At 37.3% G+C, this 27,507-nt stretch overlaps 1 non-coding gene and 1 pseudogene across 1 annotated transcript; both read right to left on the bottom strand.

Moving 5' to 3' along the window:
- Positions 1-2,655: 2,655 nt before the first annotated feature.
- Positions 2,656-7,550, bottom strand: LOC107774955 (uncharacterized; annotated as a pseudogene).
- Positions 7,551-12,507: 4,957 nt separating this feature from the next.
- LOC142174997 (small nucleolar RNA R71) lies at positions 12,508-12,614 on the bottom strand. Its single transcript, XR_012704194.1, has one exon. It is a non-coding gene; the product is annotated as a small nucleolar RNA R71 (small nucleolar RNA).
- Between the last annotated feature and the right edge of the window lie 14,893 nt (positions 12,615-27,507).

Below are 27,507 nucleotides of genomic sequence, written 5' to 3'. Positions count from 1 at the left end.
ATTATTGAACTGGGTACTGTTGTGGTGTACATACTATGGTTCTGTATATTTTTGTGCAGATCCAGATACATCTGCCCATGCTGGACAACAGTGATTAGTTAGCCATTTTTGGAGGCTTCAATGTACACCTGCTCAACGTTTGCAGGCCTCGAGTCACCTTCTACTTTTAGATGTTCTACTGTTTGTGTCACATTCAAAACAATATTGTATTTCGAGAATTTTAGTGCACTCATTGTAGAGCTTATGACTCATTTCCACCAGATTTTGGGAGTTATTTGTCAGTTGTATCTACTAGGAGCCGTGACATTTGCATAGCTTAAGATTGGGCAGTATATACAAGGTATGTGAGGCTATCTCTTTCTTTCTTTTGTATGACTCCGATTGTATGTAATGTAAACGAACGGGCTTCCGAAGATACTCCACTCTTAGAAACTAGTAGTACTTAAATTGTTTCCCTTCTTATGGAAAGATTGATATTGATGTTGCTTCTCTTATTCGTATCAAATGTTGTTGGTATTTCATGAATCCTATATGATTCATGATGACGAGTTAGCTCTAATAACGTATACGGAGATTATCGACCTTACATCACCTCGAAAAGGCCAGAGTATGATTCCATAAGTCCAACCCATAGAGGCGTATGTTTTTAAAAGTATATATATACACAGTCGCCCTTAGAGGCACTCAAATGTTACAAGTTGTATCTTTTCTATCTCTATTTACATTATTATTTTTATTTATGCATTCTTGCCTTACATACTTAGTACTTTATTTGTACTGACATATCCTTTATTTATGGACGCTGCATGTCGTGCCGCAGGTGCGGATAAATAGGTTGACGGTCCTCCCAGTAGGCTACCAGTTTAGCAGGAAGTGTTGTTGCACTCCACTTGTCTCGGAGTTTCCTTTCGAGTCAGTATACCCATGTACATACTTTTATGGTTATGTTGGGGCTTTATCCCGACCTTTATGACGTTTATGTACTCTTAGAGTCTTGTAGACAGATGTCATGTATATAAATACTTATATGGCCTTATCGGCCTATGTTTTAAGTGTACAAATAATCACATCGTCCTTATAGGCCCGTATGTCACATGTATAAGTTTGTATATCATGTTGGGTCGTCCTATGTCGAGTATTCCCTTATGTTTTATTCTGGTTATCTCATGACAGCTCTTTTGGCCCATTTACGCTTGATAGTATGATTAAGGATACATTACGTTGGTGCTCGGCAAGTAAGGCTTGGGTGCCCGTTGCAGCCCTCTTGTTTGGATCGTGACATATTTCCCTTCAAAATCTATTTATTTTTTCAATTTTAATTTTTTTCTTATCATCCTTTTCTTTATCAAAACACCATACTATGGTTGTCATCTTTTTTTTTTCATTTCATCAACCAACTCTATCAAAAGCCAAAAATATCCAAATCCATCAAAATTCCTAAAAGCAACATAGTACTGATAATTCAAAGAATAAAAAAAGAGAGAAAAACTTTTTAATAAAGATAAGTTGGGATCATAACATAAGCCATAACAAAAAACACAACCCAGCTGAAGCAAACAAAACTTGTCATTATTCTTATCAATTGTCAAATCCAACATCACAATCCCAACACCACCAAGACTTCCAATTTCAGCATACAATTTCAACTTCAAACAAGAGTTTCAGCAGCAATTCAATTTAGATGTGAAATTTTCAATAACAAATTGAGTCACCCACTTGCTTCTAAGAACAAAATTTTTGAGTATCAAGCAAACCCACCTTCAACAACGGTGGGATACAAAGTTCACCACTAATTTCTTTTGAAAATCATAAGGATATTGATTCTAGGTATATTCAGATTTAGAAATTTTGGTGTAGAATCAAATGGGTATGATTTCAAATAAATGGAAGAAAAAAGAAGGTCTAGGAGAAAAGACTCCAGTTTTGGGTAATAAAAAAGTGAGGGTTTCAGTTGCCAATATAAAGAGGCTACCAGTAAGAACGTAAGATGAATTGTAATGACACATTGAGGAAAAATGAGTTTGTAGATGAGAATAACTGCAAACAAGAAATAGATGTGTGCCTACTGCATCTCTTTCCTATAGATTCGGTCATTTGTGTGAGTACGGTGTTCTGATTTATTTTTTTTGGGTCATGAAAGATAAAAACTTATATTAGATAGTAAACTATTACAAGGAGGTAGAAGTAGTAGGCCTACTTTGCGCCAAAGTTACATTGTTACTACATATCACTACAGTGGGATTCCGAGTGGGATCCTTACTAGGGGATTGATCAAAAAGACGCCCAACACTAGTCATTGCTTGTGGTGGATTTACAGGTGTGGAGGTAGTAGAGTGATCAAAAAGACAAGCATTGACAAGGCGGTAATTAATGGGTGGGTATTCGGGTAGTAAAATTAGAGGTGGGTTATTTATTTCTAAGCTTGCCATGTGTTCTTTAGTATAATGGTAGGGATATTAATGGTAGGGGTATAAATTAACAAATACTCAAATGAAGGGTATATTTAAACTATTTCAAATAATACAAAGATATATTTGACCCTCTTCTGTTTAGAAAATTATGTTTCAAATTGATTAGAAAATTATGTTATGCCATATAGACCACTTGATAATTTCTTGAAATCGAATTTTACCAATATATTCTAACCCATTCTACTTTTTCTCATGAACATAATTCGAGTTACTAGTCTCCAAAGTCATACATCATGAGCAGAATGCGTCAACTTCAGTCTCCATTCCAAATGTAAAACTCAAGTTTCACACACTAATCATTACACTTGTATTCACTAACAGGGAAGAGCAAAGGTATAAATACACTGACGAGAGAAAAATAAAAACAATAATAGCATTATACAACATTCTACTCTTTTGTATGAAATTCATGCTTCACGTGTATCCACATGAAGCGGGTCACCTGCCACCTCCTTTGGCAGTCTCTATATCTATTTTTCCTCAAACTCAACATCAATAATATCTGGTTCAGACTTTGAACGAGTGGTACCGCGACTGCCTCTAGAAAAGAAGTCCCCTCCTTTTGGCTGCCACACAATATTTCCACAGCTAGCACAGCGAACTGTTGAATTCTTATTACCAATAAATTGCCTCCTACAAGCTGGGCACTGACCCTGCACGGATAAGTTGACGCGTGATAACAGGCTCACAGCTGCAAACTGGTCATCATAGCCACACGGCATTTTCTCACAATAGCTCATAAACTCAAAAGATTAAGATTCAAGAATGTGCCAATTATCTGTATGTAGTGGAGGAAGACATAGGAACCGCAATGTAGCACCTCCTTATAAGGTAAGTGCAAACTGTTTCTATAAGAAAATCCCACTTATTGTGTTCTGCTATAAGACTTTTCCCTTGTAAAACATTCAAAATGAACAAATACAGTTCAATGATGGTAACACATTATTCTAAGAAATTGGATATACAAATAAATCTATCACATTATCAGATATTGAAGAGAGACTCATCGTACTACACATGGCAGCATACAAGTTTGAAGTAGAATAAAAAGACTTTTAATTGTTTTAGGCCAAATACCTAAAGAGCCCATCAAACTTGGCACTATTTGTCAGTTAGACATCTTAACATTCATAGTGACCATTTGAACACCTCACCTTGACACAGGCGTGTCTTTTGAACACCGGTGTCCATAAGATCGACTGATCGAGTGCGTGAAACACACTTGCTACTGACATGTCATGTGAACCATTCACTGAATGGCACATGTCATTTGAAAGAAATTACATTGACACATTAACTAAAAAAAATAGAAGAAATACCATTAATAGAAAACAAAAACAATCCTCCTCTCCAACCCCACAGTCAGACTGTCCACCGTCCCTTTCTTCTTCTTGCTTCTTCCCCAGAAAACCCCTTCCCGGCATGAATAAACAGTATCTATTGAGATTTTCTTCTGAGTTTTAGCTGTCCTCTCTTTTCCTATAATATTATGCTTTGAATTGCCCCTTCCCTCTATCTTCTGGTCAGTGTTGGCTGTTAGTTTTCTACTGCACTTTGTAGTTTATGCTATAGTGTTTGTACTGAAAAGATATATATGCTTTGGATTGGATCTTTCTATTTCACCATGTGCCGCCAATGAATACTTGCTAGCTATTGTTTCATTATTCCATTGCAGTTTTCAGAAGACAGTCCCATTTTAACTTTCAGAATCAAATTAATTAACTTTTGGAATCAACTTAATCACCCTTAGGGCTTTGTTACGGCTATGGTGTTTGGAGTAGTGGTGGAGTGATAGTATTGATATTTTACAAGTTGGAGTCTACGAAAGAAGATAAATAGGGAGGGCTCAGGGAAGAAGATGACATCAGGGTGGGGAGGGAGGGGCAAGAAAAATAATGAGAAAATTTAGTTTAAAAAGAGGTATAAAGTCATGTGTGCGTGCTTAAGCTTAGAGTGATACACATGATTGACACATCAGCGTCTTGTATCCACGAGACACGCTTCTGTCAACTAAAGGTGTTCAATTGGTCATGGTTGAAGATGGTGTGTCTAACCGAAAATGGTGCCAAGTTTGAGGTGCTATTCAGGTATTTGCTCTTTGTTTAATAAAAAAGACATTGCAGTTATTATCAATAGAACTGCGATACTAAAAAATGATGAACAAACAGTGATACACATGATAGTGTTTGCTTGCATTATTGAACAAATTTTAGTTATTAATTTATGATGGTTTGAAAGACAATCTTGAAAAGAGTCAAAAAGTTGCAATAGGGAGTTAGAGAAAGCATCCCATATTCTTCCCCTTATCAGTTGCTGGACCAATACCGCCAAAACACTTGTTTTACAGCAATGAAATTAAAAAGAAAAAGGAAAGGCATAAACATCATATCAGGCTTATATAATACTTTGAATAAGAGACATCATGTCAGGCTTATTGAGTAATGCCATCAGATCGACAATTAGCTTAAGAGGCAACTATCAAAAGAAATAGTGTCCATGCCAAAGATTCATTTAAAATTCTACTTTACTTAAGAGTCTTGCTCCCAAACAGGCCCTCAAACTTGGCCTCAGCTAGCAAGTATGCCCTCCAACTTTGGGTGCACAAGTAGGTACCTCAACTTGTCTATTTCAAAAGAGACTAGTAATTAATCCCTTTCATATCATTTGACCAATTGTAACTTCTTGATTACTATAGTGAACAGTATTTAGCAAAGACTCATAATAAGTAAGAATCGAAAATTCGATTTAAGTTTTAAATTAGTTTAAGTTAGTCCATATTCAAGGTCACAATCGATATCGTCACTAGCATCAAGATTGTCACTAGCATCAATATCGTCACTATCATCAGTATCGATCTCATCAAGAAGAACCACTTTGTCAGTTGAACACTCTAATTTATAAAATGATCATCTAGACACATCCAAAATTTATGTGTCATGTCAGCATTTGCATTTACGTGTTCAACTTTATTAAAGTTGAGGTGTCTACTTGTGCACACCCAAAGTTGGAGGACATACTTTCCAGCTAAGGCCAAGTTTGAGGGCATGTTTATGTATTATGCCTATTATTATTATTGTTATTTGAGTAGTGGGATCAACCAGTAATGTTACTAATACTCAGTCGAAACAGTAGTTGAATTCACATTAATTACTTCTAAGCATAAGGGTATTGAGAAACAAAGTTACCTTGATGACTAGATTGTTGGCAACAGCCCCAATAAGAAGAGGTCCAGCAAACGGTAGAACCCATGTGGCAATTATCAGAATTCGAAACAGCCAACCAGACAGAGCAAACCAGAGGAAGAATATTGTCTGTAAACAGACACATAAGACAAGGATTTAGAGCAAGATAACAGACTTGCATTAATAACAAGATAACTTCTAAGATGTCATGATATGTTGAAATAAAGCTCCTAGAAGCTTCAGGAACATATGACTACCATAAAATATAGAATAGAAATTATCCGAGCTCACGATGATAACATCTCTAGAGGTATATCTGCCAATAACCCACAGCCCAAGAGAGCTATGAGCAGAATGCAATTGCACACCAACTCAGAGCAATTTTACTAATGATTTTTGCAACAGAATTGTGACATTCAGAGATGTACTCTGAAACGAACAACTGCATTTGCAATGATTCGAGGGGTATATGTAAAGACTAAAATATACTACAATTGATCGAGCAGCTGCAGCACATTGAGAACAACTCACATTATATGGAATCAGAATATTCAGCTTATACCAATTTTACTACTTGAAGTAAATGAACTTTTATGACAGAATAGTCCTATGATCCTTGTCCACCTCATAGATGATAGAACAAATGGACTTCAACTCATCAATTTCCTCGGTGCAACTTGCAAACTTCTCTAAATTTTCACAAGGAATCAACGCCATGTGGTTTAAGGTATTTAAGAACCGTGCTACATGTTCACAGGGTATGTGTCCTCAAAAAGCAAGTAACACTTACAGCAGCACTTCTTCCCAGCGGGGTATCCATAAAATCACTCAACTGCCTCCTGTACTGCAGCAGCAAAACAGAAAGCAGAAAACCCAATTAGCATGAATATGACGTGCAGGAGGCAGACAAAATCCCATAGCAAACTCTGATAACACCAACTTAAATCAATTAACTATTTTGTGTAATATGTTTAAGTCGAAATAGAAACCCAGAAAACCTAATTAGCATGAAACTAACTCATGGGATGGAAGTGGAATTAACTAATCATAGAAACCAGAAACCTGACTGGCATGAAGCAGACTCCGGAATGGAAAATCCTTAACTACTTTACAGCACTAAATATAAATCAATTCACTAATTGAAAGATATTATATTATAGTATCTAACATGTTAAAAATCAATACCAAAGTTCTTATGCTCTGTCCGATAAGTTCCAGTATTCAAAGACCTATATCTGATCCACAGTTAATTGGGGAACATGCCCTAATAGTAGATTGTCTCATTCAAATTTTTAATCCAGAATTTATTTCTTATAATTAAAATTTGGAGCATTTCTGGATTTGTGCTTCAAACTAATATTGGCATACAATTAAATTGATATTTGAAATGTTTAATATAGAGGCAATAGGCAACAAACCCTGGGCCAATTTCTACTGAAATCGAGAGAGAAGGTACGCCATTTCTGAGTAATCTCAAAATCACGGTCAAGCTCTCGGGCACGGTCAGCAGCAGACTGTGCAACAGCAGATAGCCGGCGGCGAAACAGCATACCTCCTATCGATACGCTCCGCAGTTTTCTTTGTTTCAAATACGAACTGCTCGAAACCATCGTTGGCACTCCGCCACGCTTCTCTCCACGCTTCGCCGGATTTAACGCGCCTCGCAAATCCATCAAAGTCGCTGCGCCTGAAGGCATGTACATAGGCCACTTGGCGAATAGGGACTACATGTACTGGGTTGCGAATACGGAAGAGACGTTGGGTTTTAGAGGGTTGTAAGGGATGCCATGGCAGGCATATCGCCATAACCGCAAAACCTGAAGTTCTTTCCTTTTAGAGGAAGCCCGAGAAAGGTAGACGATTGAACTTCTGGCGTACAAAAGTTTGGCGAAATATCAAGTTGGCCCCTTTCTTTTACCACGTCTGGTAAAGTGGTCCACGTGCCATTCCCAATAGTTTTATCCCTCGTGTCACATATGTGTATGTTTTAAAAAAAAAAAAAAACAACGCCCTCGTCGTCAAATAAGCTTCATTTGATTTAGAATCTATTTGACTGTGCAAAGTTTACAGAAAAAATAAATTTTAAATTTTATAGTATTTTAAAGTTATATTCTTTCTAAATTTGAAAAAAGACCAAAAAACAGGTGAAATTCAAAAATAGCAAAATTTACAAGTGGTAATTGAAAAATAACCACAGTTTCAAAAGTAATCGAAATGTAACCACTTTTTATGTAAAGATAAATCTGAGCAAAAATACTCTTCAAAATACGAAAACTATTCCAGCACAATATACTGGAGTTCTAGTATAATATACTGGTCCAGTATAATATGCTGGAAGTTCATACACAAGTGCTTCAATCTCGAGTATATTATGCTGGAACTTTCCGTAGGTTGGAGTTCCAGCATAATATGTTGGAAGTTCATACACAGGTGCACCAATCTCCAGTATATTATGTTGGAACTTTCCGTGTTGCAACAAAATAATGGTTATTTTTCAATGACTTTGCAAACGCTGGTTATTTTTGAATTACTAGTGCGAAAACTGGCTAGCCCGTGCTATTTTGACAAGTCGGCATCAATCCCTGAAGCTGATTAAGAAAAGAAAAAAAAAGGAAAACTTTGGCCCACGACTTTTGTATGCAATATATAAGCCAAAAACGTCTCTTTTAGGGCATCTAACACGCTTGGAAATGGAGAAAAGTCATCATAGAGTTTGGAAACCACGAAATTCGTCTTGAGTTCTTATTCTTCTCTTCTTTTATTGATTTTTATATGTTCTTGGGAATTACCTGAGATTGCTACCATGACTATGCGTGGCTAAACTCATTCGTTCTAGGGTTATAGGTGCTACATGAATATTGGCGTTTGAAGTTTAGATTGATGAATTTGATTTTATCATATTGGTTTGTTTATTAATTATGTTCTTAGTCATTTTGTTGTGTAGCTAATAGTGAAATATTATCTACGAATTTGGAGTTGAACTCTAAAGTGAGAATTCTAAATTGCATATAGGATTAAATAGAGTAAGTTCTTGAACCCGGACATCGGGGAACGGATTCGCAATTAGGATAGAAATATACCTAATTGTCTTGCTTGGTTAAAATACAGAATGTGTAAATGCGTTCTATTAGTCTTAATTCCATAGACATATAGGCATTAAGTTAACTTGAATATGCGAGTAAGAACTCGACAGATTCTTACGAGTAACATTAACCTTGTCAATCAACAAACCAGATAAATCAATTAGTCAGTTTAAGCCGAGAACACAACGAGATTGTTAGCTAGCCTATGACCCTTGAATATCCTCTCCTATTGATTTTTATCCAGAATTGCCTACGCATTTTGAGAAAAATCTCTTGAATAGATAATTTATTTGAGTTTGAATCAGTCAAAAGTTAATCATAAGTCTCATTGGGAACGATACTCTATTCAATACTTTATTACTTGACAACCACGTTACTTGCATGTGTGTTTGGTCGCAACAAGTTTTACGCGCTATTCCCGGGGACTTAGAAATTAGCTATTTGTCACTACCCGAATTCCCCTCCATCGGGAGTCGTGATGGCGCCTACTGTCGAAGCTAGGCAAGCCAACCTTAACATACCTTTTCAACTAATTTTCAACAAGATAATAATAATAACAATAAATTCAAGCGGAAGCCTTAATTTAATATTAAAAGAACGAAAATGCGGAAAAATTAACATCATCCTCTACCCAAGATTTAGTGTCACAATACTCACGGACTACTATAAGATACTACAAATAAGAGTTTGAAAGAAAATACATAAGGAGTCTGCTGCCGATACAATGAAAACAAACAGAAATGAAATAGATGAGACTCAGGGCCCACGCACGCCAGCGAACTACCTAGGAGTCTCTGGACTGAAGGCACGCTCCCAATCTACTGCTACTGCGGTCCATAAGCTACTCCCAAATCTGTGCACAAAAAAGGCACAGAAGTGTAGCATCAGCACAACCGACCCTATGTGCTGGTAAGTGTCTGGCCTAACCCCGGCGAGGTAGTGACGAGGCTCGACCGGACCTACCTCAATTAACCTGTACAGATATATGTGCAACAATGGAAAGATATACAGAATTTAAACAGATAATAGGGAGGGGACATGCTGTGGGGTGTAACAATTTAGATATAAGACCAACGAACAGAGAGATGGAAACTGAATAATTAACATCTATGAAAGAGAGCAAGTGAATCAACAACTGCACGGCACCAACCTTCGTGCTTTTACTCTCAATTCTCACCAAAACTGTCAAATATAGTGCACGGCATCACCCTTCGTGCTTTTCCTCACATAACTCTCACATCAAGGCACGGAATGACCCTTCGTGCTCAAATAATTAGAGACATGGCACGGAAAGACCCTTCGTGCATCATTATCAAAACATGGCACGGAAAGACCCTTCGTGCATAATCGCTCTTCCTCACCCAATCATCGGTCACAACCAATCGGGGAAGGGAATATACAACAAGATTAAACATCCCGGCAAGGGAGAACAAATCAACAATAAGTCCCGGCAAGGGAAAAATACCACATTTCCTTCTTTAACTCATTTGCTTCTCAAATATCACTTCATAATTATATTAGCAAGTAATTAGCTCAACTGTTTCGCATCTTTCGAATTTAAAAGCAACTACGACTCACGGTCATGCTAGACTACGGTGCATAGATAACCGTCACCATGCCTATACACCGTACTCCACAGTTAACACGTAGCAAATAACATCCAAATCCTAATCCCTCAAGCCAAAATTAGAACAAACACTTACCTCAAATGCTCCAAACTCAACTCACGCTTCTAGTATAGCTTTACCTCTTGATTCCACCACCAATCCGCTCGAATCTAGTCATAAGTTACTTAATCATATTAATAATTACTAAATGAATCACTCCCCATGCATGAAAATAAATTTTACAAGGTTTTTCCCAAAATGGTCAAAAACACCCCCGGACCCACATGGTCGAAACTCGAGGTTCGGACCAAAACCCGGTTACCCATTCTCCCACGAGTCCAAATATATGATTTGTTTTGAAATCGGACCTCAAATTGAGGTCCAACTCCTCAATTTGTAGAAAACCTAGGTTCTACCCAAAACACCCAATTTCACCCCGGAAAATCTTTGATTTGAAGTTGAAATTATGTTAAAAGATGTTATGGAATAAAGAAATTAAGTTAGAAATCACTTACCAATCGTTTTGGAGAAGAAAAGTTGTTTGGAAAATCGCCTCTTAGGTTTTGGATTTTTGAAAAGTGAAAAATGACTGAGATTTTCCGAACTTGTATACCTTTCTGAGGACTTGGCGCGGACCGCACAAAAATGCGTCGCGGTCGCGCCGAGTGGGAGAAAAATTGGGGCTTCTCTGAACCCTTCCAGTGCGGACCGCACTGTTTTGGTGCGCGGCCGTGCTGGTTAACCTGAAACCCTAGCCCTCAGACTCAGCCACGGGGACCGCACAGAAAGGCATCGCGGCCGCACGGCTCCAGCGCGAACCGCGCGGAAATGACCGCGGCCGCGCTGGTGTCTGCAACACCTGAACCTGCATTTTCTTAAGTCCAAGACCTCCCGTGCCCCATTCAAAACTCACCCAAGCCCTCGGGGCTCCAAACCAAACATGCACACAACCTTAAAAACATCTTACGGACTTACTCATGCGATCAATTCGCCAAAATAACATCATATACATAGGATCAAGCCTCACACACATGCTTTTCTTTCAACTTTCATAAAACTCAAATTCCCCATTTTAAGTCCGAAACATGTCATATGACGTCCGTTTTTAGCCAAACTTTACAGATAGTGCTTAAAACATATTTAAGACTAGTACCGGGCGTCAGAACCAAAATACGATCCCGATACCACAGTTTTCTGATCAATTTTCTTCTTCATTTTCCTTAATTAATTTCAGAAAACAATTCCACACAAAAATTCATTTCTCGGGCTTGGGACCTCGGAATTTAATTCCGGGCACATGCCCAAGTCCCATATTTTTCTACGGACCCTCCGGGATCGTCGAATCACAGGTCTGGGTCCGTTTACCCAAAATGTTGACCGAAGTCAATATTATGCGTATTAAATATCAAAATTCATCAAATTTCTCGCAAAATTCGCATATTTCAACATAAAAGCTTTCCGGCTTCACGCCCGGACTGCGCACGCCATATCGAGGCAACTAAAAGCGAGGTTTTCAAGGCCTCGGAAGCACGGAACAAGGAAGAATTACGGTGATGACCCTTTGGGTCGTCACACTATTTGTTTGAGTTAAGTTTTTATTCATTATTTGGTCAAGTTTTAATTTTCAGTTTGCTTTATTTGTGTTAACGCAGTCTCTTCTCTTGAATGCGGAGGAATAGAAGCACGAACAACCTTCTTCCTCTTGATCCTGAAATAGAACGAACAATTAGCATAGTAAGGAGGGAAGTCAAAGCTAGAACTAGAGCAGAAGGAGAATTGGACATTGTAGTTCAACCACAACCACTAGAGATGGCAAATAATGAAGAGCAACCAGTGATAGAAGCTGCAAGGCCTAATCTTGCTAATATGACTTGGGCTATTGTGAAGCCTGATATCACGATCACTTTGAACTTAAAGTACAACTGATTCAGTCCGCAGGGTAGTATGTGGGTCTATCTCATGAAGATCCGCAGCGGCACATTCAGAACTTCCTGAAAATTACAGATACTTACAATTATCCAAACATTTTCAAGGACTATGCCACGCTGACATTGTTTCCTTTTTCACTGCTGGGGGAAGCCAAAAAATGGTTGCAAAAGGAGCCCGCAAACTCGATCCACATAAAATTCTTAATCAAGTTTTTTTTTCAACTAAGAAGACAAAGTCGTCAAGGAGCCATATTCTTGGGTTCCAACAACAGGATAGAGAGACTCTTTGTCAAGCTTGGGAAAGATACAAGAAGCTACTCAGAGACTGCCCACATCATTATTAGACTGGTGAGGTGTTGCATCACACTTTTGTTGATGGCTTGGACAAGACATCAAAGATGAATCTTGACTTAGCTTGTGGGAGTAGTTGCATGGCAAGGTCGTATAGTGAAGTCCAGCTCCCACTTAACAATTTCACTGCTAATGATAATAATTGGCAAGTAGATGGGGAATCACGAAGAGCACTTAAACAGAAGGCAACAGGTGAAATTGAGCTTGATTATTTCTCATCCATGAGAGCAGATATAGAGAAATTAGCAAATCAGATGAATAGAATGACAATGCACCAAACGCAACATGTGCAACTGATGTCTACTTGTTGTAAGTTATATGGTGAAGATCACACGAGTGACATATATCACACGAATCCTGAATTCATATATTATGTGGGCAACATAGAAGAGGTTCGATAAATCAACATGCACAATATGAGAACACTTACAACCCAAACTAGAAGAATCACCCTAACTTCTCTTGGGGTGGAAATCAGACGACTCAGAATCAGTATAGACCCCAAGGAAATTACAATCAAGCTCAGAAGCCACCCTAGCAAGTATAGGAGAGTATGAATAACCCCATGAAGAATTTGTTGCTAGACAATCAATAACTCAGGACCAACTTTAGAAATATTGAGAGATAAGTTAGGTAGTTAGCATCAAATCAAAATACTAGGCCTGCGGCGCTCTTTCCAGTGATATAGAGAATACCTCAAGTTAATGTAGACAGACTCGGAAGGGAATTAAAAGAAGTACCAAAGAAGAGAATAGATAAGCATATACCTGAGGGGGAGTTGATTCATAAAGTAACATACGAGTCAAAGAAAGATGATGCCAGTAGGTGCTATAAGGCCACTACCGCCTTTCCCCCATAGTTTACAGAAGAAGAATGATGATCACATATTTAACAAATTTCTCTCTTTGTTGAGTCATGTTTAATTAAATATTCCATTGGTGGATGTACTTCATGAAATTCAAAAATATGCTAAGTACATCAAAGATATAGTGGCTCACAAGAGGAAATTGACTAAATTCGAGACAGTCGCACTTATTGAGGAATGCACTTCGAGGGTCCAAAACAAGCTTCCTCCAAAGCTTAAGGATCCTGGCAGCTTCACCATCCCTGTGTGGATTGGTAATGTTGATGTAGGTCATGCTCTATATGATTTGGGGGCGAGCATAAATCTGATGTCATTGTCCTTGTTCAAGCAATTGGTATCTACATGTAGGGATTAAACCCTTTTGAGGCCCTAAATAGGCCAAGTGGGCCTCCACCCAAGGTGTCAATTGAAGAAGCTCCAAAATTGGAACTTAAACCCTTGCCCTCTCACCTTCAATATGCCTATTTGGGTAGTTCTGAAACTCTACCTGTTATTGTTTCCTCTAACTTGTATAAATTTCAGGAAGAAAAGCTCTTAAGAGTGCTGCATGAGAACAAGCGAGCAATAGGGTGGACGACGTCTGACATTATAGGCATTAGTCCGGCCTTCTGCATGATATAATTCTCATGGATGAAGGACATAAGACAAATGTAGAGCACCAATGCCTCCTAAATCCAATCATGAAAGAGGTGGTAAGAAAAGAAGTGATTAAATGGCTTGATACAGGTATTATATTTCCAATCTCTAATAGCAAATGGGTAAGCCTCGTCCAATATGTGTCTGGGAAGGGGTAATGACTATAGTGGTTAATGAAAATAATGCTTGATTCCCATAAGAACTATGACTCGGTGGAGAATTTGCATAGATTATAAAAATTAAACAATGCCACAATTGACCAAATACTTGATAGACTAGCTGGAAAGGAATATTATTGTTTCCTAGATGTCTATTTAGGGTATAATCAGAATTCTATCGTCCTAGAGGACCAAAAGAATACCACAATTATGTGTCCCTGTAAAACATATACGTTCAAGAGAATGTCATTTCTGTAATGCACATGCGACTTTTCAAAGTTGTATGATGGCTATTTTTACTGACATGGTTGAAAGATTTGTAGAAGTGTTCATGGATGATTTTTCTGTGTTTGGGTATTCTTTTGATAATTGTTTAATGAACCTCAATAAAGTGCTTGTTAGGTGTGAAGAGACAAACTTGGTGCTAAACTGGGAGAAGTACCATTTCATGGTACGAGAAGGTATAGTCTTGGTGCACAAGGTGTCCTAAAATAGTCTGCACGTGGACAAGGCAAAAGTGTAGGTGATTGAAAAATTACCGCCACCTACATCTGTTAAGGGCATTCATAGTTTCTTGGGCCATTCAGGTTTTTATCGTCGTTTCATTAAAGATTTTTCAAAAATTTCCTCTCCTCTATGCAAGCTTCTTGAGAAAGATATCCCCTTCAAATTTGATGATGCCTGTCTGAAAGCATTTGAGAAGATAAAGAAAATATTGGTGACTGCATCAATTATCATTGCCCTGGACCGGGCGCAACCATTTGAGTTGATGTGCGATGCGAGCAATGTCACAATAGGAGCTATTTTGGGACAACAGAAGGATAAAAAATTTCACTACATTTATTATGCGAGCAAAACTCTGAATCTAACCCATATGAACTACACTTTTACTGAAAAAGAGTTGCTTGCAATATTGTGGGCGTTTGACAAGTTCTTATCCTATTTTGTGGGAGCCAAAGTCATCGTCTACACAAATCACTCAACTATAAGGTATTTGTTTGAAAAGAGAGGCGCCAAGCCGAGGCTGATTTGTTGGGTTCTCCTTTTGCAAGAATTTGACTTGTAGATACGAGATTGTCACACCTCCTTTTTTACTACACCCCCGTAAAGGGGTATAAGGGAGTTTTTCCAATTTAAAGTGACAATCGAAACGGGATAATTTTATTAAAAATTCAGAGTCGCCACTTGGGATAATTTATGGTGTCCCAAGTCACCGATTCAAATCCCGAATCGAGGAAAAGATTGACTATATTTTTCAGTCCGCGAACACAGAAATTCGGGTAAAGAATTCTGTTAACTCGTTGGAAGGTGTTAGGCATACCCGGATTTCGTGGTTCTGGCACAGTCGCTTAACTGTTATCATTGGCCTAATTATCTAATTTTAAAACACTTTTTAACCGCTTTTATTCATTTTTAGGAAGATTTCAACGTTATACAAAACACGCCTTTAGATCACGCCACATGAAATGCACTCGCGATCCGCGACATATTTTATTTAACGTTATTAGGATTTGGATTTGGGTCACATGAAATGCACACCCGAGTTTAGGAAAGTAATTTTTAAAATAGCTCGCCTAAAGCAACTATGCATTTTAAATTTGCGGGGGCCATGGAAAATTCAACTAAATGGTGCTCCTCGATTTCTAAAGGATTAAAATTAATTAAGTGAGGGCCATGCGTTTGAGATTTTATTTGGCATGGCACGCCTCAAATTATTCCAAAGGGCTTTACTCGACTAAAATAAACTACGGATATTCATAAGTTATTATTTCTTAAACTACTTCAATTTTTTCTTTTTAAATCTAGTAGATGAAATAATATATATTTCTACATATAACATCAGATCATTAAACCTATCCAGGAGACAAAAGCACAAACAAAACGTATAAACTTATCCTGAATATTAATGGTCTAAGAAACTCTATTCAACACATAATTACAGAGATTCAATATTCATGAATCAAAAAATGCTAACCCAAGAACCCGTTTCGTGCTTCTGTACTCGTTGTCCAATTAACTTACAATTCAAACAATTTCAATGGATAAACTACCATGACAATCCATTAGAACTAACAACCAGTGCCTAACTCTACATTCACAAACCATGCTACTGAAGACAAAATAAGGATCGAAGCTAGAGCCACTAATCTCTCACATGAATTTCGGAAATAGGAAACAAACTTCAACCATATCAATATAATTACTAAAATCAATGGAAATGGAAGAACACAAAATCCTCTGAGATGTATTACTCAAATTCATAGCAGTGACAACTTGATACTAACAAGGGTACATTTAGAGCCAACAAAGTAATATAACTGAAAAGCATTTAAGATCCAGCAAGCAATTCCTCAACAAAAAAAATAGCAAAATAACTCAACAAAACATTGAACTAACAGCATGCCGTGAATTTAATACTTCTCATTTCCAGTAATAAATACAAACAATTAGAGATTCAGGGATATGTACCTAACTGCAGAGAGACTCGTAGGAACAATGACCCAAATAAAGGTCCAAATTGATAAATGAAATTGGGCAACAGAAACGGCCAAACAAGGAGACAACAGTAGCAAAAACCAAGCAATGGCTTATAGAGCTTCAGCAATAATCAACAACAAACAAACCGTAGACAGCCTCCAATCACAGCTAAAATCAGCTTTGTAAATAACTGAACTTGTATAAAAGCAACAGAGATATCAGGCAACTCTTGAAATCTCTTTAATGATTTTGATTTTTTGATTCAGCCGCTGATCTTCTTGGATGGGGGTGATGATTTTGGTCTATCTTTTCTTCTTTTAGAAATGAAGCGCAAGAAGCAGAAGGAAGGGCTCCGTGTTGCGCCATTTGTAATGGCAGGGGTCTAAAAAAAATCGTCTCCTCCCTCTCTTGTCTAGGTTTTAGGGATTTAAGGGTAGGGAAATGGGTATTGGGCTTGGGTCAAGGAAAGTTTTGGATCAGATCTGGGCTGGGTGAGAATTGGCTCAATTTCATAAGACAAACCTTTTTTTCCAATTCTTTCTTTTATTTTCTAATTTTCCTTTTCTTTTAATTAAAATAGTACAACTTAAATTCTAGATTATCCAAAAATGTGAAATTAAACTAATTAACTAATCATAAAAATTATAAAAATTACTTAATCCTAAATCAAAAGAGAAAAATCAATAAAAGAAAAAAGTGTAAAAATGAAGCATTTTTTGTGATTTTCAATTTTTATAAAACAAGTAACTACCAATTAATCTTAAAAAATATAAAAATAAAGCCTAAATGCCATGCGTGATGTTTTTTGGTATTTTTCATGATTTAAGTAAAATAAATGTGCACAGACAAATGCAAGCAATTAACAAAAAATGCTACAAAAATCCACGAAATTGCAAACAATGGGAAAATTATTTTGTTTTGAATTTGTGGGAATAATTCATATAGGGCAAAAATCACGTGCTCACAGCTGCCCCTCTTTGCCCGGAAACACGAAGAGTTTTCGTGCAAAGATAAAGTGAGCGGATACGAGCGATTTTTGCTTGTTCGAATACTCCGTGGGAAGCATTTTTGAAAGACTTGACCGCACTCTGCTTCCGAGGTTGACTACATATCCTTGGCTAAAAAGGAATCATGTCATTGTAGTTCAGAAATGTTTGGTAGCTGGGACTACCATGAAGCTATGACTTCATTGTTGTTGTTGCTGTTGCTGTTACTGCTTACTGAACCCCTTATTATACCAAAAATAAAAAGAAGCTAGACTAGACTATAATCTATGCATTTATAAAATCCTATCTACATCTTCAAACTTGCTCTTGTGGTTCTTGTTGACTTGTTGACTTGTATTCTTCCGGTGGAACCCCTTGTTGTCGCCTTGAATTATAATCCGAGATATTTTCCCTTTATCCAGGTGGACCCCGCTTGCTGAGACTTGAATGTATTCCTTTGTTCTCCAGATGGGCTCCGGATTGATAAACTTGAAAAATGTATTCCTTTGTTCTCCAGGTGGGCGCTTGATTGCTAAACTTGAAAAATGTATTCCCTTGTTCCCCAGGTGGACGCCTGATTACTGAACTTGAAAAATGTATTCCCTTGTTCTCCAGGCGCTAATATTCCCTTGTTCTCCAGGTGGGCGCCTGATTACCAAAACTTGAAATGTATTCCCTTGTTCTCCAGGTGGGCGCCTGATTACTGAACTTAAAATGTATTCCCTTTTTCTCCAGGTGGGCGCCTGATTGTTGAAACTTGAAAATGTATTCCCTTGTTCTCCGGGTGGGCGCCTGATTACCGAAACTTGAAAATGTACTACCTTGTTCTCCAGGTGGGCGCCTGATTGCTGAACTTGAAAAATGTATTCCCTTGTTATCCAGGTGGGCGCCTGATTACCAGAACTTGAAATGCATTCCCTTGTTCTTCAGGTGGCGCCTGATTGCCAAAACTTGAAATGTATTCCCTTGTTATCCAGGGGGGCGCCTGATTGCTGGATTTGGAAATGTATTCCCTTGTTACTTGACACTGTTTTCCCTTGCACCTTGAACCATTTTTCCCTGAAACTTGAACTGTCTTCCTTCGAAACTGCTTTCCCTTAAAACTTGAGTTGTCTTCCCTTGTTCTCCAGGTGGGCACCTGATTACAACAAAACAAACAAAACAAAAGAATTTTTTTTCTGCCCCGGTTTGCACTAGGAAGATTTGTGAATTGTTAGCAAAATTGTAAACCACTCGTACTATTGATGCAATGATGAGAGTAAACTAAAAAATAGACTAGGAAAACTATAAACTAAGCTTGACTAAAGTAAAAACTGACCCTATTCTTCAGGCGGCCCCCCCTGATTTTAGGAAAACTAAACATTGATAATCTTAAGAAAACTAAAAAAATGACTCCCTTTTTTTCAAATCCAGACTTCCTTTTTCTTTCAAATTATCCTAGGAGAAAATTCGTCAGACTAGGTTTTCTATCTTAGGAGAAAGATCCATCAGACTAAGATGTTTATCCTAGGAGAAAATTCATCAGACTAAGATTTTGATCCTAGGAGAAAGTTCATCAGACTAGGTCCTCTTTTTGTTATCTTAGGAGAAAGATTCATCAGACTAAGATTTCTATCCTAGGAGAAAAATTCATCAGACTAAGACATCTATCCTAGGAGAAAGTTCATCAGGCTAGGTCTTCTATCTTAGGAAAAAGATTCATCAGACTAAGATTTTGATCCTAGGAGAAAGTTCATCAGACTAGGTTTTCTATCTTAGGAGAAAAATTCATCAGACTAAAATTTCGATCCTAGGAGAAAGTTCATCAGACTAGGTTCCCTTTTTTGTTATCTTAGGAGAAAGATTCATGAGACTAAGATTTATATCCTAGGAGAAAATTCATCAGACTGAGACTTTTTATCCTAGCAGGAAAAATGTGAAGATCAATGGCAAGATTTTATGCACAACAGCAAGACAAATAAAGGCAAAGATTTAAGAAACTTCCCTTTGTCGGCTTTTCTCGTCTTTTCTTTTTCTTCTCTTTTTTTTCCAGTTTTTTTCTCTTTTTGAATCACTTTCCTTGCACCGCTTTGTTCCTGTTTCATACAAAGAAAAATTTGTCAGTTTTGAAAATGGTGGTCGATTTGTAGCCTTGAGTCTTGGGCAGCTTGGCTTCTGCTCAATCAGCTTGAGTCGGTCTTAAAAGACTTTTGTTTTGCACCAACTCTGATTGTTTCACACCAGTACCATTTGTATTTGTAGCTCAAACAACCTTATCCCAATTGGAGATCTTTTCTTAGATGACCTTTTCTGATATCTTGAATGACTTCCTGCTTTTGAGCAATTTGTCTGTCAGAGAGAATCACAAGTTATTTTTGCTTACGCCAAATAGGCTGACAAGAGTCTTTTGGGGGAGCCTTTGCATGAATCCTTAAGGTATATTGACAGTAACTACTGAGTGTGCTGGCCAAATTCACTTTGTGCAATTGAAAAGCTGGTAGCAGGTTTTGAAATCTTTTCTTGCTTGTTTTGACAAGGACTGACTCGGAATGGAGGACACAATGATGCAAAAACAAGTATTAACAAGAAATGCCCCCTGTCGGAAGGACAAAAGGAAGAGGTTTTTTTCTTTTTTTATATAACTAGTCTTAATGATCATGACATGCATTTTGGACTCAATGGCCTGATCTATCAAACTAATCCAATCTTACCTTTTACTATTCTTATGACCTTTGAGGTCGGACTTGTTCGTACCAATCCTTTGTATCAGCTTCAAGACTCACCTTCGACTAGTGGTGCCCCGAGGAGTTTTCACTACCAAGTCTCTCTCATTTATTCATCTCTGCTTATCGTCGCCTTACAGTGCCCGTGAGGGTTTTAACTAGTAAGACTCTCTCATTTTTCTTTTCTTTTTCTTACTTCTTGTGAGTAACTTGATAGTGTTATATGTCGTGTGACAACCGTTGCTCATTGCACGCTTCTCTTGGCATTCTTGAAGGCATATCTGGAGGTCTTTGTTTGGACGGTTTTGGATAGGGTTGGAAAGAAAGGTCGGCATGAAGGCTCAAAGTAAACTCAAAATGAGGGGTTGTGGACTTACAACTCATGGAATCGACTCTTTCAAAAGTGAAATAAAATCTCTGCCCCAATTTCAGATGCTGGGGATTTTTGGATTTTTCTATTATTATTGTTTTGCTTCTAAATTCTTATTTGGTTGGACCGAACCGTGAGGCTGCCTACGTATCTTTTTTTTAAAGGAATCAGGTCTAACGTAGTTCAAACATCTGGCCAAAACTGGTTTTCATCTTTTTTCTGTTTTTTTTCTTTTTTTTTCCTTTTCCTTTTCTTCTTTTTTTGTTTGCCCCAGCTTCTATTTTTGAGGTATGGACCTTTGACAATTCTTTTCTTCTTTTTTTTCACTTGAACTTTCTAAAAGCTGCCCTAGTTTGTATTCTTGGGGCATGGACTTTTTTTTTCTTTTTCTTTTTGACTCTAAACTTGATTCCAAAAGAGGGTAGTCAAAGAAAAATAACACAGACTCAAAAGGGGTAGAAATGGATATAAAGTGTTTGGGTAGCAGAAAAAGGGTCTCTCAACCTTAAGAACGTCAAACATGGTATCTTTTCGCCACCACAGCATTGACGAACATGTCTGTCTTCTTGGTGTGTTGTGGTCACAAGACATTTTTCATCCCTTAGTGACAAACTTTCCAGCAAACTTCAATTGATTAAACATTCTCAAGCTCGATCTTCACAATGATTTGAAGGTGAATTTTACTCGACCTTAGTTCCAAAGTATTCCAACTCTTTATTTATCCTCAAAAGTATTTTTTTTAGTTATCGAATTCCAGATTAAATCAGTTCCTAAGATCTGGCCAAAATTTCTGCATGCATGTCATGTCATTAGAACTAGCGAGAAAAGAACTAAGAACAGAATGACACAAAAGGACAAACTGTATTTTATTGAGTAAAGGATGAAAGGGTTTTACAACTAAACAAGCAACCCAAAATACGAGTTACAACCCTAAAATAACCCGAATAATGAAAATAGCAACAGAACAGACAGACAGACAGACAAGACTCACACAAATATAATAGAGGGGTAGAAGGGTTTGACTCAATAAAATAAATAAAATTTGGATCATAACACTGAAATAACCCAGATAATAGAAAAAACATCAAAACAAGCTACCAAGATTCCTTCCTAGTGAGGAGGGAATGACTTTTCAATTGCAGGCTTGACATTTAGCCACAAATTTGCTCATCAGAATCAGCAGAGCCTCCTCCAGTTTCAACACCATTAACTTTAGTTAGCAAGTTCCCGAGAGGATTCTCATACTCCATGTCACCAGGCATCATCCCCACAAAGTGTGCATCATGATGTGCAAGTAAAGGATTCTGCGCGACATTTTGGGTGTCATTGTCTTGGATCACAATCAGGTTTTCCTAGATCATCCTTTCTATTTCTCTTTTCAAATCCCGACAGCTTTCAACATTGTGCCCCTGGCATTGGAATGGTATTCACACCTTTTAGAAGGGTCAAAGCTTCTCGCACGTGGGTCTACATGATTTGGAGGAATAAGTGCAATTATGTCATAATGCTTTAACTTCTTAAATAAGCTTGCATAGGACTCTCATATTGGTGTAAAATTATCTTTCAACCTTTGTTCCCCTTTATACCTCTGGCTTGGATGTGGGTTATAGGGCACCTGAAAAATTTGTGGAGGCTGTTGGAGATTTCGTGATGCCCGTGCTCGCCTTCTGGGGTGTTTTGGTGGCTGGACAACATACTGAGGTGGAGCAACAGAGTATTGAGGGTTCTGAGGTGGATAATACTGCTCAAGGGAGTCATGAAAAACTTGAGGAGGTTGCTCATACCTTCGAGATATTCTCCTTGGACCTCTTTTCGACCCTAATGTCATCATGATTTCTTCAACCTTCTCATTTGTGTCGCTAAAATTATCAGATTCAACCCAGACAGCCTGAGTTATGACTTTAAAAACTGCTTGACTTATAATTTTGCCTGTCTTAAGACCATTCTCTACCATTTCTCCCATTTTGATTGCTTCCGAGAAGGATTTGCCAACTACGGACATCATGTTTTGAAAGTAATCTGGCTTTTGTGCTTAAAGGAAGACAATGATTAGCTCGTGATCATCCATGAGTGGCTTAACTCGAGCTGCTTGCTCTCTCCATTTAATGGCATATTCCCTGAAACTTTCACTTGGTTCTTCTTCAAGTTTGAAAGGAAATTGCGGTCTGGGGCAATGTCAATGTTGTATTGGAACTGTTTGACAAAGGCATGTGCCATGTCATCCCAGACATACCAGCGAGATGTGTCTTGATCCAAAAACCATTCGGATGCTACTCTCGTAAGGCTTTCCCCAAAATAAGCCATTAACAATTCTTTGTTTCTTCCCGCACCTCTCAGTTGATTGCAATACCTTTTCAGGTGGGCTATGGGGTCTTCATGTCCATCATACTTTTCAAATTTGGGAGTCTTGAAACCAGGCGGCAAGTGGACATCGGGGAACATACATAGATCTTTGAAGGCAATACTCTTTTGACCTGTCAACCCTTACATGTTTTTCAACCGTTGTTCTAAGCTTTTCACTCTTTGGCTCATTTCTTCCTATACCATCTTTCGGGCAGGCTTCTCAATGTTTGCAGGAAGATCAAACGAGTACGAGTGGTACTGCTCTTGCTGTGTAGCAAATTGTGACTCATGACGAGGTTGTCCTTGACCACTGGTCATGCTTGACACATTTCGGTCATTTGTTGTTTCAGTATTCTATTTTTCACAAACATAGTAGACTCTTGTTGAACCCTCTGACCCTGAGTCTCTTGAGCACTTGTAACAACTTCGATGTCAGTTATTATTTTTCCTTGGATCTTGTGTTTCCAGCTTATCACAAACCGACCACCTCAACTTTCTTCACAATTCAAAACAAAACATGTTAGAATGGACTCAGTCAGTCCTTATTATTATCAATATTTTTTCATTTCTTCATTTTTTTTTCATTTCTTTTTTTAATGGTGATCGAACCTAATTTGGGTTGCCTACGTATCATGTGGGAACATGAATCAGATCTTGCGTAGTTCGGAAAGATCAGGAATAGAGTAAATAAACCAACTTTTTTTGGATTTTGAACTTTTCGAAAGGAAGACATATAAAGAAGAAAGAAAATATTTTTTGGATTTTGATTTTTCTTCAGCATTTTTGCAAAGAAAGACTTCTAAAGAAGAAAGATTTTTTTTTCTCCTTTTTTTTGAATTTCAACTTTTATTGCTTTTTTTTTGAATTTCGATAGAAAAACTTCTAAAGAAGAAAGAAAAATATTTTTGCATTTATGGATTTTTATTCTGAAGTTAGGAAAGAAGTACTTCTAAAGAGAGAAAAAGTATTTTTGAATCTTGAATTTTCTTTTCAATTTTCGAAAGAAGAATGAAAATATTTTTGTATTTTTTGATTTTGAGAAGCAACTAAAAAAAATATTTTTTGTATTTTTAAAAGTTGGGGTCTTAAAGAAAAACTTTTCTAAAGAAGGAAGTAAAAAAATGTTTTTGGATTTTTGAAAATTGGGGGCCGGAACCGATGAGGTTTGCCTACGTATCTCACATTCGGTGAGAATTAGACCCGCGTAGTTCTGCCCAGTTTTGACGGAACAAAAGAAAATATGACTTATTTTGAAATGACTTTTCTTTTTTTTTTTTCAAAATTTCAACAGAATTTCAAGGTAATTCAAATACCTACCTCTCACTCTCTTTTCTTTTTTCTTTTTTTCGATTTTCATTTTTTTTATTTTCTTTCCCTATTCTAGACCAGTCAGGTGCAAGCCAAAATAGACAGATACGCAAGTAGTACGTAAGATGTATCAGGATGGTCTTTTAATTTGGGTGCACCTGTCCTAGACAGACCCAACCCCTGTGTTGAGTCTCCAAAGTCAAATGCACATGATGCAAACAAACGTTCCTACTAGGGATCCAGCATGAGCCTGGGTTATTCTATGTTCAAAAACCTGGGTATTTGTTCTAGACTTATGCACTCGAGCGGACGACTCGAGCCGAGGGGGGCAGCGTACCGGGAATACAGAAGCTTCACCGGCTTTGCAACTTGTCCGAACCTCATTCTAAAATTTGGGATATGACTCTAACAGAAGAGAAATCACACGAAGTGCACACTCCTCCATGATTTAGAAGACTCAAAGAGAAGAAGGGTTTCATAGCAGTTTATATACAGTTCATAGAATATCAAAGCGGTAAAAGCAACACGTAGCACATTCGGCCCAAACATGTAATAAAACCAGATAATAAATAAAGCCAAGTATAACAATTATTCTAAGCTCGAATTCTTGAACCATGAACCAGAAGTTCTAGGTTCTTATCCCCAGCAGAGTCGCTAGAGCTGTCACACCTTTTTTACTACACCCCCGTAAAGGGGTATAAGGGAGTTTTTCCAATTTAAAGTGACAATCGAAACGGGATCATTTTGTTAAAAATTCAGAGTTGCCACTTGGGATAATTTATGGTGTCTCAAGTCATCGATTCAAATCCCGAATCGAGGAAAAGATTGACTCTATTTTTCAGTCCGCGAACACAGAAATCCGGGTAAGGAATTCTGTTAACCCAGGATAAGGTGTTAGCCATCCCCGGATTCCGTGGTTCTGGCACGGTCTCTTAACTGTTATCATTGGCCTAATTATCTATCTAATTTTAAAACACTTTTAAACCTATGTGTATTTTTAACTTTTTAACCGTTTTTATTCATTTTTAGGAAGATTTCAACGTTATACAAAACATGCCTTTGAATCACGCCACATGAAATGCACCCGCGATCCGCGACATATTTTATTTAACGTTGTTAGGATTTGTATTTGGGTCACATGAAATGAACACCCGAGTTTAGGAAAGTAATTTTTAAAATAGCACGCTTAAAGCCACTACGCATTTTAAATTTGCGAGGGCCATGGAAAATTCAACTAAATGGTGTTCCTCGATTCTAATGGATTAAAATTAATTAAGTGAGGGTCATGCATTTGAGATTTTATTTGGCATGGCACGCCTCAAATTATTCCAAAGGGCTTTACTCGACTAAAACAAACTACGGATGTTCATAAGTTATTTTTTCTTAAACTACTTCAATTTTTTCTTTTTAAATCTAGTAGATGAAATAATATATATTTCTACATATAACATCAGATCATTAAACCTGTCCATGAGACAAAAGCCCAAACAAAACGTATAAACTTATCCTGAACATATTCATGGTCTAAGATACTCTATTCAACACATAATTACAGAGATTCAATATTCACTACTCAAAAAATGCTAACCCAAGAACCCGTTTCATGCTTCTGTACCCGTTGTCCAATTAACTCACAATTCAAACAATTTCAATGGACAAACTACCATGACAATCCATTAGAACTAACAACCAGTGCCTAACTCTACATTCACAAACCATGCTACTGAAGGTAAAATAAGGATCGAAGCTAGAGCCACTAATCTCACATGAATTTCGGAAATAGGAAACAAACTTCAACCATATCAATATAATTACTAAAATCAATGGAAATGGAAGAACACAAAATCCTCTGAGATGTATTACTCAAATTCATAGCAGTGACAACTTGATACTAACAAGGGTACATTTAGAGCCAACAAAGTAATATAACTGAAAAGCATTTAAGATCTAGCAAGCAATTTCTCAACAAAAAAAAATAGCAAAATAACTCAACAAAATATTGAACTAACAACATGCCGTGAATTTAATACTTCTCATTTCCAGCAACAAATACAAACAATTAGAGATTTAGGGATATGTACCTAACTGTAGGGAGACCCGTAGGAACAATGACCCAAATAAAGGTCCAAATTGATGAATGAAATTGGGCAACACAAATGGCCAAACAAGGAGACAACAATAGCAAAGAACCAAGCAATGGCTTATAGAGCTTCAACAATAATCAACAACAAACAAATCGAAGACAACCTCCAATCACAGCTAAAATCAGCTTTGTAAATAACTGAACTTGTATAAAAGCAACAGAGATATCAGGCAACTCTTGAAATCTCTTTAATGATTTTGATTTTTTGATTCAGTCACTGATCTTCTTGGATGGGGGGGGGGGGTTTATGACTTTGGTCTATCTTCTCTTCTTTTAGAAATGAAGCGCAAGAAGCAGAAGGGAAAGGCTCCGTGTTGCGCCGTTTGTAATGACAGGGGTCTAAAAAAATCATCTCCTCCCTCTCCTGTCTAGGTTTTAGGGATTTAAGGGAAGGGAAATGGGTATTAGGCTTGGGTCAAGGAAAGTTTTGGATCAGATCTGGGCTGGGTGAGAATTGGCCCAATTTCATAAGACAAACCTTTTTTTTCAATTCTTTCTTTTATTTTCTAATTTTCCTTTTCTTTTAATTAAAATCCTACAACTTAAATTCTAGATTATCCAAAAATATGAAATTAAACTAATTAACTAATCATAAAAATTATAAAAATTACTTAATCCTAAATCAAAAGAGAAAAATCAATAAAAGGAAAAAGTGTAAAAATGAAGCATTTTTTGTGATTTTCAATTTTTATAAAACAAGTAACTACCAATTAATCCTAAAAAAATATAAAAATGAAGCCTAAATGCCATGCGTGATGTTTTTTGGTATTTTTCATGATTTAAATAAAATAAATGTGCACAGACAAATGTAAGCAATTAACAAAAAATGCTACAAAAATTCACGAAATTGCAAACAATGGGAAAATTATTTTGTTTTGAATTTGTGGGAGTAATTC

The sequence above is a fragment of the Nicotiana tabacum genome, chromosome 20 (genome assembly GCF_000715075.1).
Source record: "Nicotiana tabacum cultivar K326 chromosome 20, ASM71507v2, whole genome shotgun sequence".
Lineage (NCBI taxonomy): Eukaryota > Viridiplantae > Streptophyta > Magnoliopsida > Solanales > Solanaceae > Nicotiana > Nicotiana tabacum.
This window is presented reverse-complemented; position numbering and strand designations above follow the sequence as displayed.